This window comes from Mus musculus, chromosome 4, assembly GCF_000001635.26.
Source record: "Mus musculus strain C57BL/6J chromosome 4, GRCm38.p6 C57BL/6J".
Classification (NCBI taxonomy): Eukaryota; Metazoa; Chordata; class Mammalia; order Rodentia; family Muridae; genus Mus; species Mus musculus.
The window spans coordinates 128,642,466-128,654,064 of record NC_000070.6 but is presented as its reverse complement, the minus strand read 5'-3'; positions in this window follow the sequence as shown (position 1 = coordinate 128,654,064).

Sequence of the window (11,599 nt, the reverse complement as noted above, 5' to 3'; positions counted from 1 at the left end):
TACACATATTACAGATGAGGCCTGGGCCAAACAGCTGTTAGGAGCCTATAGTTAATCATTCAATCCATGTGTGCTCAAGCTATCAAAAAATTTTACATCCACTCTTAATTGCACTGTTGCTATGGCCACTTTACTGATCCAGACACTGAACCATCGAAGCTGGGCAAGGAAATGTCCATACTTATTCCTCCAGTACTTCACACATTTAGATTCCAATCCTGGCTTATCCTACTCCAAAGCTATATTCTAAAGGCACCTCATTATACCAGGCTCATTGAACTTAGGTTTAGGCATAAGAACACCTTCCCTAATAGGACTGTCACTCAAGATTGAAATATATTCCGTGACAAGTGGCAAGTGTTGAAGTCACAAAACATAAAGTCACCCAGTTGGTAGGGGACTCTAGGATTCTGTCTCTCTGCCTTCATCTCTGTTGATCTGGTAATTCACTTAAAGGGACAAGCACTCCCATGGACTTGTTTAGTTCAGTGGTTCACTGATTTTAATGTAGCATGGACGGATTACTGGATTAGGCCCTGTGGTTTAAATGAACTATCTAGACACTTTAAGATCATTTAAAATATATAAATATTTCTTCCCACCAGACTGACTTAAAATCCAATTTCCTTCTAAACTGCGACTTAAGAGCACAGACAGAGAGGCAAACCTACTTGGGTTAACATTCTGCTTAGCCATTCATCAGCCGTGTGATCTATGGCAAGTTCTATAATCTGTTTGTGCCTCAGTTTCTTCACCAATAAGACAGGATAGGAATGTTGGAAGCATTAAAGAACTAATGTATTAGTTACACAGGCCTGGTCCAGTGGGTAAGAGCCATTAAAGAATTAATGTATAAAAGATATGTAATATAGGCCTGGTCCCGTGGGTAAGACCCCATCCTTGCTAACTGTGGTCATTTCCACATCTGGCCCAGGATCTCCCATGAGATACACAACCCACGTGCTCAGATCTCTCCTCCCTTCCTGGCAGTGGGACACAGAAGTTGCCTGTCATCCCCTGTGGCACATTAAACAGCCTGTTGTGCTGGTGGAGGCTTGTTATCTCTGCAAATGTCATTCTCTTTTCTCAGGACCATAAATAATTCCTGGGCTCAAAGGACCTGGTCTCTCTTGCACATCTCCTAGCACCAAATTACCGGAGTGGCTCCTTGTCCAAGAGGAGCTTGGCAAGCCGAGAGCAGCCATTAGTCAGGGCCCTTGAAGCAGTTTTATGAGGGCCTTAATGAGGGAGATGAGCTGTCCTCAGGAACTGGTGCCGTCTTTCCTGGCCACAGGAAATGAGCTCTTTGTGCTTAAAGGGTCTCAAAGCCCAGGCACAAGGAGTGTTCAGGAAGTGGCCTAGGGACTGGGCATTGTTGATACAGGCAGCCCCAGGGCTAAACAGCCTCTGCCCTGCTCTTCTCCATAGAAGGTCAAATTACTCATGCTCCTACACAGCCATAGCACCAAAGGGTGGCATGTGGTTGTAGGTGTTAAGTCTCTGCCTCCTGCTATGTGCAGAGTGTCACCCCTAACTCCCCTGCCCCTTATCCCCCAAAGACACCACAGTATAGAACAATGGATGATGGCAGTGTTCCTGGAACTGGATGTGAAGCCCACTTCTTCCACATGAGTGTCAATGTGACAGTGGGAAAGTTCCTTAAACCCTTTGCACCTCAACTTCCTAATCTGTAAAATGGGACAGAGAGTAGTCACTGTCCCAAGTTCTTGCTGGGATTAAGTGAATAACTAAAAGAGATAGCAGGACATCCTCCAGTAAGCATTGCTAATGCACTAGATAACTGGACAGAGATACTCTAGTCCTGTAAATGTGCATTCTGTATGTGTACCCGTAGCCTCAAACAGCTGGCCCCAGGCCCTCTCTCCAGCTCATGTTAGCCCCAGTTCCCTCTAAGACGAAGAAAAAAAAGGGGGGGGATTCCCAGGAAATGAAGACCCTAAGCTAGAAAGCTTCAGTCAGCACCCTGGATCTGCCACACTCCTTGAGCTATGTATGAACCAGAATGAGTTATTGGACACATCAGAGCCTCAGAGCCTTTCTTTGTGAAGGGATGTTAACTCCCCTGGAGCCATTCCCGAGCCTGATGGGGGTTGGCTGTATAGAATAGAGGGGTTCTACATCCCCCTCCTCCTCTTTAGCTTAGCTCTTCAGGCCTGAAAAATAACTAAAGACTATGGAGGACTTACCCCAGGCCTTCTGTTAGATATATCATTTTTCTTAATCCTCAGGCTGGGCCAAGGCCCAGGGAGAGACAGTAGCTCGTCCAAGATCTCCATGGGTGTCTGTGGCTAACCGAGAGTCCTGCCAAGGCTATCAGATTCCCAAGTTCATCCTCAGAACCCATCTGCTCTCTGGCCTTCAACTCCAGCTAACAGTTAGGAGCCGTGTGTGTGTGTGTGTGTGTGTGTGTGTGTGTGTGTGTGTGTGTGTGTGTGTGTAAGAGAGAGAGAGGGAGTCCCCCCTCTATCCATCTGCCCACTGTCTCCAGTATAGGGAGCACTCCATATGTACATGTGCATTTACAGAGTGACTGGAAAGAGGTGAAGATGCCATTCTTATGAACTGAAGGTCCAAGGAGAAGGATGAGGAAGAGGGAGGAAAGAGAGGGGAAAGATGGATGCACTTGTATTAAGGGATCTATAAAGTCCAGTGACTACATGCTGAGAGCAGGGAAAGTTAACACATTGCAGATCAGAGCCAAATTTTCCTGGGCTATTTTGAGTCCCTTTGTCTCTCTTGAAAGCCACACACTGCCCACACCGGTATCTGATCTAACATCCTTGTGATGCTCAGAACTTTACAATGTATTCATTGCAGATCATCAGCTTTCCCTACTCCAAGTGCTAAGAATAGCATCTGATAGCATCTGAAACCTACAGCAGAAATCCCCCCGCTTTGCTGTAACAGCCCATCCATGCCCACCTCCCCAGAGTGTTTGGGACACACTTTGATTTGTGGTTTTCTTCATCCTGTAACTATTAAAATGTCATGTAACCTCTCCCACAGTAGATCATAGTATTTTAGAAAACACCAATCCATGTTCACGGATTGTGATCTCTTACCTGTGGTTCCAGAATAAACTCTTACTCTCTTTGAGATGAGAACTGGTTTGGGGTTTACATTCTTGTACGGCGATGGAAACTGCATACCTTGGGCTGTCCCAGGAGGAAGGCTTCTCACCCGCTGACACCCTCTGCCTGCTAAACAGTCATGTGGAAGGGCTCCATCTTTTTGTTGTGGGGGATTCAGCTTTTAGAGTTCAGAAGTCTGCCATGTATCCAAAGATGACTCTTCATCAGCACAAACTCTGGGAGATCTGGGGGTCCTGCTGGAGCCCTCGGGGGGCTCTATTAAAAACCAACAGAAGGGTGATTTCCACAGGAACCTTAGCTTCCAACTGTAATGAGATACCAGAGATTGGATGGCTTAAACCAATACAGATGCATTTTCTCACAATCCAGGATCCCAGAATCTGAAATCCTAGTGTCTTAGTCTGGATGCTCAGTGAGAAATCTGTCCCGAATCTCTTTTCTAGTTTCCTGTGACTGCCAGCAACTTCTGACATTCCTTGGCCTGTGGGTTCCTCAGTCCAATGTCTGGTTCTGTTTTCTCATGGTGTTCTCTCTCTGTGTCTGTGTTCAAATTTTCCTCCAGTCACCCTGATACAGAGCAGCCCTGTTGTAACCAGATGATTGAAAAAAAGTCTCATTCACAGGCACGGGACTATAACTTTGTTCTGGAAATGCAGTTCAACCCTCCACAGTATGCTTGGAACAAGCTGTGCAGAAGATGGGGAGGGAGGCAGCGGAGAAAAGAAAGGAATGAAGAGAAAGAAAGGGGGTGGCAAAAGAAAGGTCTGTGTTCACGGTAGCAGCAAAAAGGAATATGACCAGGGTCCCTTAGGAATAGGACCAACCTTTCCTTCTTAGCCAACTTCAACCTTCCTCCATAAAAGTCTCCATATCATAGACTCCCGAAGCAGATCAGAGCACCTGCAGAAATGTGTTTGTTTATTTCAGATGCCAATCAAACTCTTCCGGGGAAGGTGTGGTCTGGAGAGTGGGTATAAGTGGTCTCGGATGTCACATTAAGTCTGAACATGGCTAGGAGCAGAACAAAATATCCCAAAACCCAATCCTGAGCCCTGTTGATGCCTGCTAAGAAGGCTGCCTCTTACTCTGGACCCAAATATCTAGTTTCCTGAGAAATCCGAGTTCTTAAACACTATATTGTAAGGCAACAGCCAGTTCCCTAGGCTCCACCAGCTGATCCAGTCTCTGAAGGGCCTTGGAGACATGGACAAAGCTAGAAGCATCCCAGTTCTAAGTGTGATCTGGCATCCTTTCTTCGCTTTCACCCAATTAATCTCCTAACCCTGAAAACATCGTCCCTGGATGCAAAGGCTAAATTGGGCACAAGGGAACTTCCTGTGGGTGGAGACAATGACTTGTTTATCTTTTTTTTTTTTTTTTTTTTTGGTCCCAGTGTTAATATAGAAGCCATCATAGAATTTCCCTTAAGAACTTATTTCTTCAGTGGGCTGGGGAGATAGCTCAGTGGTTAAAGCTCTTGCTGGGTAAATATGAGGATCTTAGGTTCTCTGGCATGGTGGGATATTGTAACCCGTCATTGGAGGAAGATGGAAGTGGATCACTATCGCCTTGCTGGCTAGCTAAGCTGGCTTTAACAGAAAGCTCCAGGGTCACCAAGAGACTCTATCTTCAAAGGATAAGGTGGAAAGGTGATGGAGGAAGATATACTGATGTCAACTTCCGGCCTTCATGTGCATCTGCACCGCATGCACACATGCATGCATACATGCACCCCTCAACACACCCCTGGCCAAGAAGGAAAGGTTGGTCCTATTCCCGAGGGACTTTGGTCACATTCCTTATTGCTGCTGCCGTGGAAAGGTTGGTCCTATTCCCGAGGGACTTTGGTCACATTCCTTATTGCTGCTGCCGTGAACACAGACCTCGCAAATCATTTATCCAGTGAACACACTCATGTAGCTCCAGACAGTGCCAAAAGCTCTCTGTGGGTTACTGGTCTACACCCCACAGACACGAGCAGACTTGGGTTGGCTTAAGTTGCTGGAATTCAATTGTCAGAGCTCTGTTGATCTGAATATCCCCTTTGCCATTTCATTGTAACAAAGGATGGTGTTTTGATCTTAACACTTGTGGCTGGTGTGAATATGGTCCTGCCTAGAGCTGTCATGAGATGAGAGATCAGCCTGGAGCAGCTAGGCTGAAAACTAGTCCAGGCAGAGGTCAGAGATGGGGTCAACCCAGCAGGAGTTGTCAGATGAGAGCAGGGGTGAGAGGCAGGTCAGATGTGAGATCAAAGCTCAGGAACTGGGGCAGGTATGGTCACTCCCGACTCTCCTGAGGAAGAAGGCTTGTTAGCTGGAGCCCCTTGGGAAGACAGATCATCAGGGTCTCTGAGTTAAGCCTTCTACTTACAGGACCCTGGAGGTTCTTAGTAATTGATCTGGATTGGAGTCTGAAGGGGATGCAGGCAGCCAATGCTATTCATTAGGCTTCAGGTTCCTATAGTTACATCAGCTGTACTATAGCATTCTTGGCCCTTAGATAGTGGCATCATATAGGGAGGTGGGACATAGAGAGAGGAAGTAGGTCGCTAGGGGATAGACATGCCTGGGCACTGGTCTCTTCTCTGTCTGCTCCCTCTCTGCCACAAAGATGTTCGGTATCACAATAGGCCCCAAATCAGCAGAGCCAAGAACTATAGATTAAAATCATGAGCTAAAATAAACCATTCTTGTTTGTGTCCGATGCTTTTATCACAGCAATACAAAGTTTGGCTAATACAACAACCCAGGGTCTGTCGCTGCTGCTGCTGCTGCTGCTGCTGCTGCTGCTGCTCGTTTTGCTTTGAGTTTGCTATGATCTTTCTTTTTACAAAGCTCTAGAAGAGATTTGGAAATACAGTTGTACGTTTACTAATCCATTTGATATTTAATCATTTGTTCATATGTCGCTTGTTTTATAACAGTACTACACACCCCGCGCCCCAGACTTCTGTTAGGCACCTATAGTCCTCCTCAGTCTACACTCTAGCAGGGAGTCAGTACTGGAAGTGTGGCTCTCTTCTCTGCCTTCAGCTCTCTGTGCCCTTTTGGACTCAGAGTTCCTGGGCTTTACCTCTGGTTCCACTTGGACACAACGACCTTCATTACCAAACCATCATTATATTGAAATGAATCAAACAAATGAAGACGTCATTTGTACTTGGTGGTCCAAGTTTCTAGTTGGTCGATATTGGGTAAGTCCCATGGAGAGAGAAGCTACCTTCTGTTGCCTGCCCTGTTATCTCTAAAAAATGCCTTCTCCCCTCCATGTTTCTATAGGGCTGGCAAAAGAACAAACAAATACACCTATGACTGCACTTCAGCCCAGACAACAGACAATAGGTCAAGGTTGGTATTCTGACCCAAGATGTGTCCATCTTACCCTGTCTCTAGGCCCGGAACACCTGCCTACTCTGGCTGCTTCTGGAGTGCAGGAACAGTTGTCAGTAGACATTTACCGTGATGCATGTCACAGGAAATAAAGAGCTAAGCAGTCTGCAGTGAGGAGGAAAAGCCAGTGCTCAGGTACTCAAGGCACAAAAGGTCTGGATGGGCTATCCTGGGACACAGCAATCCCTCCCTTTGCACTAGTCCCATGGAGAAGAATGTGGAGGGCACTCCTTACCTACCTGGTGCCCAGAAGGTGGGATTTCCCCTCACAGCTGTGTCTCAAGAGCTGTTCAAGAGAGCAGTGTATGCCGGGCAGTGGTGGCGCACGCCTTTAATCCCAGCACTTGGGAGGCAGAGGCAGGCAGATTTCTGAGTTCGAGGCCAGCCTGGTCTACAGAGTGAGACTTAGGACAGCCAGGGCTACACAGAGAAACAAACAGCCATGTGGAGTACAGCTTCCAGGGCCTCCCTTCCTTTAGGCCTGTCTCTCTCTTTTCCACGCCATGGAGCTGATGCTTGTTACCCCTTTCAGCACCTCTTTCTGTCTAGATCAGCTATATCTAGACCTCGGCGCCGCAAACCCCACCCCCAATGGTACAAATGGTGTTGACATTCAGCTCAAATTACGAAGCCATTGAAGTACGTTTCTGCTGATGGCTGCTCCTAGCCTCCTGGCTGCCCTCCTGCTTCCTTTGACATCCTCCATTTCCCCTTGGAATCCCTCAGATATCTGTGTCTTTAGTAATTAAAGGGTTAATATTAACCCCGACTATCCAGCAGACTCTTCAATAGCTGAAGGCAGGATACCGGCATGCTTTCCAATTTGGTTCTGCCCCCGCTTCTTTCAGAAGTCTCCTTACTTATACAGAAGGTTTAGAGACTTTATAATTTTCCCTGTTTTTCCTTTCAGTCAAACTTAACTAGGTTTTCTGTGGCAGCTTTGGGCCAGCTCTGGGCTAAGTGTTGAGGATATACACACAGTGGTACAGGGACAGATAAGCAAACAATTAGGAGAGAAGCAAATAAATATATACAGTTTGGGCATTCTCAGTCCCAAACCCCAAATCTAAGACATTTTGAGCATCAAGTGGATATGATTACATGCATCCAAAACAAGTCACGCGTGATCTGTAATTCCTGCTCCAAGTGGGCTAACACTCTCTTTTAGCCTCTGTAGGGACCAGGCATGCAAGTCATACACAAACATACATGCAGGTAAATCATCCATACACATAAATAAAAATAAATGTTTCTTAAAGCCCAGTTAACACTAAAAACATTGGACACGTAAGCTCCATGTTATTTGTATATACTGTACATGAAACAGAAATGATTCTTATCTTTGGTCTTGGCTCCCATTCTCAAGAGAGCCTGTATATGCAAATATTCGCCAACTGGAAAAATACCAAGTCAGAAATACTTTCGTCTTAAGTATTTCAAATAAAGGATATTCGGACTGCTCCCTCAAGCTCTGACAGGGCTGCTAATTGATAGAGGAGGGAGGAAATTGTGAGGAAACCTGGAACAGATGTGCTTTTAGGCAGGAGGCCTTGAAGGATTCTAGGCAGAGATCCTTACGCCTGGGGACCCAGCACATAGGAAAACCACAGTGTCAAATGAACTGGACTGAGGTCACCCAGCTCAGAAGGAGCCGGTTTGTGGACGATGAAATTTGGATTCCTTTTCTCCCCTTTGGATTACTTTGCCATGGTCATTTGCCCACCTTCCTGAGATTCTTAGGGACGGGCCTCAGATTTCCTGCAAATCACTGCTGGCCTGTCTAGACCATAAGCAGATACTCTCACAATATAAGACACAACCAGAGGCCTCCTGCCTCCTCAGCCAGTATAAGTATGCCTTCGACTAAACTGGGCTGGACCAGGAGAGTCTCCTGGGAGCTAAAAACTCTTGGAAGGGATGGGAGAAAGAGCTCTTCCCATTTCTCTGATGCACAGTATACTTAGCTCCTCAATCTCGACTTCATGGTCAAGGTCATGATGCAGCTTCTCCATCTCTGGACCAAGCTGAGTAGTCCGAGGGCAGATACCTAGCCCCAGGAAAGGCAATCTTCAGGCAGAAGAGATGCAAAGACCAGAGGGGCTAGCCTGGTGAATTTGAGACAGTGAGAATAGTATGCAGGGCTCCTTTTGATCAGGCATTTTGATGCCCAATAGATGTAAGAAGGCCAGTAAAGAGGGGGAGGAGAAGACAGCACATGCGCCAAGAACCCAGGGCCTGGCGGTGGCACACACTGCTGAGTACCTCCCGGTGTCTTTTACCCTCAGTGCCCACAAGTTATTTGGCTGCTTCTTGCTGCCTGGAAGGTGTGGAAGGGTCGCAGTCCCGATTTCCCATCAAGGTTGACTTCAAGGCTGATGTCAGTGAGTGTCTGACTGGCTGGGAGGTGGCGATTCATGTAGTTGGCTCTCCAGAGCCTGGATTATCTCCTCATAAAACATGGACATCCCTTCTGAGGCTTCTTTGTGTAGGCAGCCACCTGATTATAAGTGACATTTTTGCCTCTTAGGTGTGGCCATATGAGCAAACTCTTGACGGGTGGACAGTGAACAGCCTTGACCAGGCAGTCTCCCCTTCCCAGCTTTGAAAGCACTGCCGATCAATCCGACCTTCTCTCTCCTCTCCTGCAGGCCAGACTGTAGATGTGTCGAATTAGTTATTGTCCTTACTGTGGACAAAATAGGTGAGAAAAAGAAGCCCCGAGAAGGAAAAGCTGACTTCGGTTCACAGCTTGAGGGGACACAGTCTGTCATGGGCGTGTGAAGGGAAGTGTATCAGTGGCAGGTCACATTATGTTCACAGTGAGGATGCCAAGAGACATGTGTGCTGGAGTTGTAGAGCCTTGCCATCAAGTCTGAGACATTAGCCCACTGGATGGTGTCGTCCACATCCAGGGCGAGTCTTTCTCCTCACCTCAGTCTCTGGATACATCCCAAAGACATGCCCGTTTTCTGGATTATTAACATTCCAGTGACGCTGACAGTGAAGTCACACATCTTCACACACAGCGATGATGAGGAAAATACACTGGGGCCAGAAGCAACAGGATGCAAGGGAGACCCAGATCTTTGTATCCATGGAACTCTGGGGGACAGAGCCACTCCAAATGCCATCTACTTAGTCTGTGGTGTTTCTTAAGAGAGCACTCAGTGTGTGTCTTTTGCTGTTGTTGTTTTGTTTTGTTTTTGACAGAATCTTATAAATAATTCTGGTTGTCCTGAAATTTGCTACGTAGACCAGGTTGGCCTTGAACGCATAGAAAATTGCCTTTCTTTGCTTCCCCAGTGCTGGTATTAAAAGAATATACTACCATGCCCAGCATAGTGTGCATCTCATTTAAGACTTGTATTTTGGAGTTCCCTCCATTTCCCTCCCTCCTTCCCTTCCTTCTTTTCTCCTTTCTTCCTTTCCTTCATTCCTCCCTTCCGTCCTTCCTTCCTTCCTCCCTTCTTCCTTTTCTGCATTGTTGTTCTGCCTGTATGTCTCTGTGAGGGTACCAGATCCTCTGGAACTGGAGTTACAGGCAGTTGTGAGCTGCCATGTGGGTGCTGGGAATTGAATTCCGGTTGGAAGAGCAACCGATGCTCTTAATTGCAGAGCCATCTCTCTGGGCCCATGAAGTCTCTTTCTTATGTCAGTTTGTAATTAATCCTAATACTCATGCCTGGAGCCACCCAGGAACTAAGGCAGTTGGAGGGTATCTTCGTCACAGATCCATCTTGTCTTTTTAAAATGTACTGAATGAGTCCATCTGTATTATAGAAGATTTTACTGTCTTCTGAGCTTGAATTCCAAAAGACTCTGGAAGTCTAACTTATGTATATGTTTTGCTGATAACAGCAGAGGGAAGGAATCCAGGATTAAGTTTAGGATCAGCCTGTAGGGTGTAGGAAGAGAGGGGAGGGCTGCGACTAAACTCAGCAGGCTTAGGGCCTGCGTCAGGGCTTTGCTGTTAACTCCTCATTCGAAGCTAGAGCTGGTTAATCGCTCTGGGTCTCAGCTGGCTCTAGATGACAAGGTGTGACCCTAAATCGGGTCTTAGTTTGGTGGCTGTGCCTTAATCTGTCTTCTCATGCTACTATGAGGTAGTTTATAAAGGAGCTCTGTTTAGCTTACCTTTTTGGAGGCTAGGACGTCTAAGGGCGGGATGCCAGCATCTCTCCTCTGTTGAGGGTCTTTCTGATACATCTTAGCATGGCAGAGGACTTCCCATGACAAGACAGAGCAAGTCTGCTAGCTTGGATCTATCTCTCCCTTTCCTTCTATAGAGAGCCCCCCCCCTCACTATTTTTTCAAATCGTACTTTCTCAAGGCTCTGCCTTTGAATACCAGTAACATGGATTTGCAGTTTTCAGTCCAAGAATGCAGGGGTGGGGGGAGGGACACATTCAAACCGTAATAAGCTTCAAGAAATTAATATCAAACTTCACTGCTTCCAGTGGAATCTTAGAAATTGTTCTAATGAAGACGTCAAAACTGTCTTCAGGGCTGGGACTGGGGCTGGGGCTCAGATGGTAGAGTGCTCACCTAACATTCATGAAGCCCTGGGTTTGATCCCTAGAACTACCTAAAAGAGGACACCTATACACACTTATAGTCCCAGCACTTGGGAGACAGAGGCAGGAGGGTGAGAAGTTCAAGGGCATTCTTATCTGTACAGTGAGTTTGAAGCCAGTCTGGGTTATCTGAGACACAGTGTTTAGCTTACGTATTTTTCCCTCGCCACAAACAGTCTCACTAAACTGTCCATCTCTGTTCATTTGCTCATCCATTCAACCCTTCAGCCTAAAGTGGGTGGCCCTTCCTGCATGCTGCAGCTACAGAGATGACTACGACCCAGCCTTGTTGCCAGGAATTCAGTCGGTTCAACTCACTGCAGGGGCCCTAAGTACAAAACAAAGTAGCCAGTGCTTTAAAGGAGCTATACCGAGATGCTGTACCATACTGTAAGTAGGCTTTCCCCAGTCTCAGTGTGGGGCTCACCAGCAAGAGAGACTCAGGGATGGAGTACAGAGCGGTGACAATGATGTATTCAGCCTGGAAGTGGAGCATCCTATGAGAGGTCGGTTGGGACTG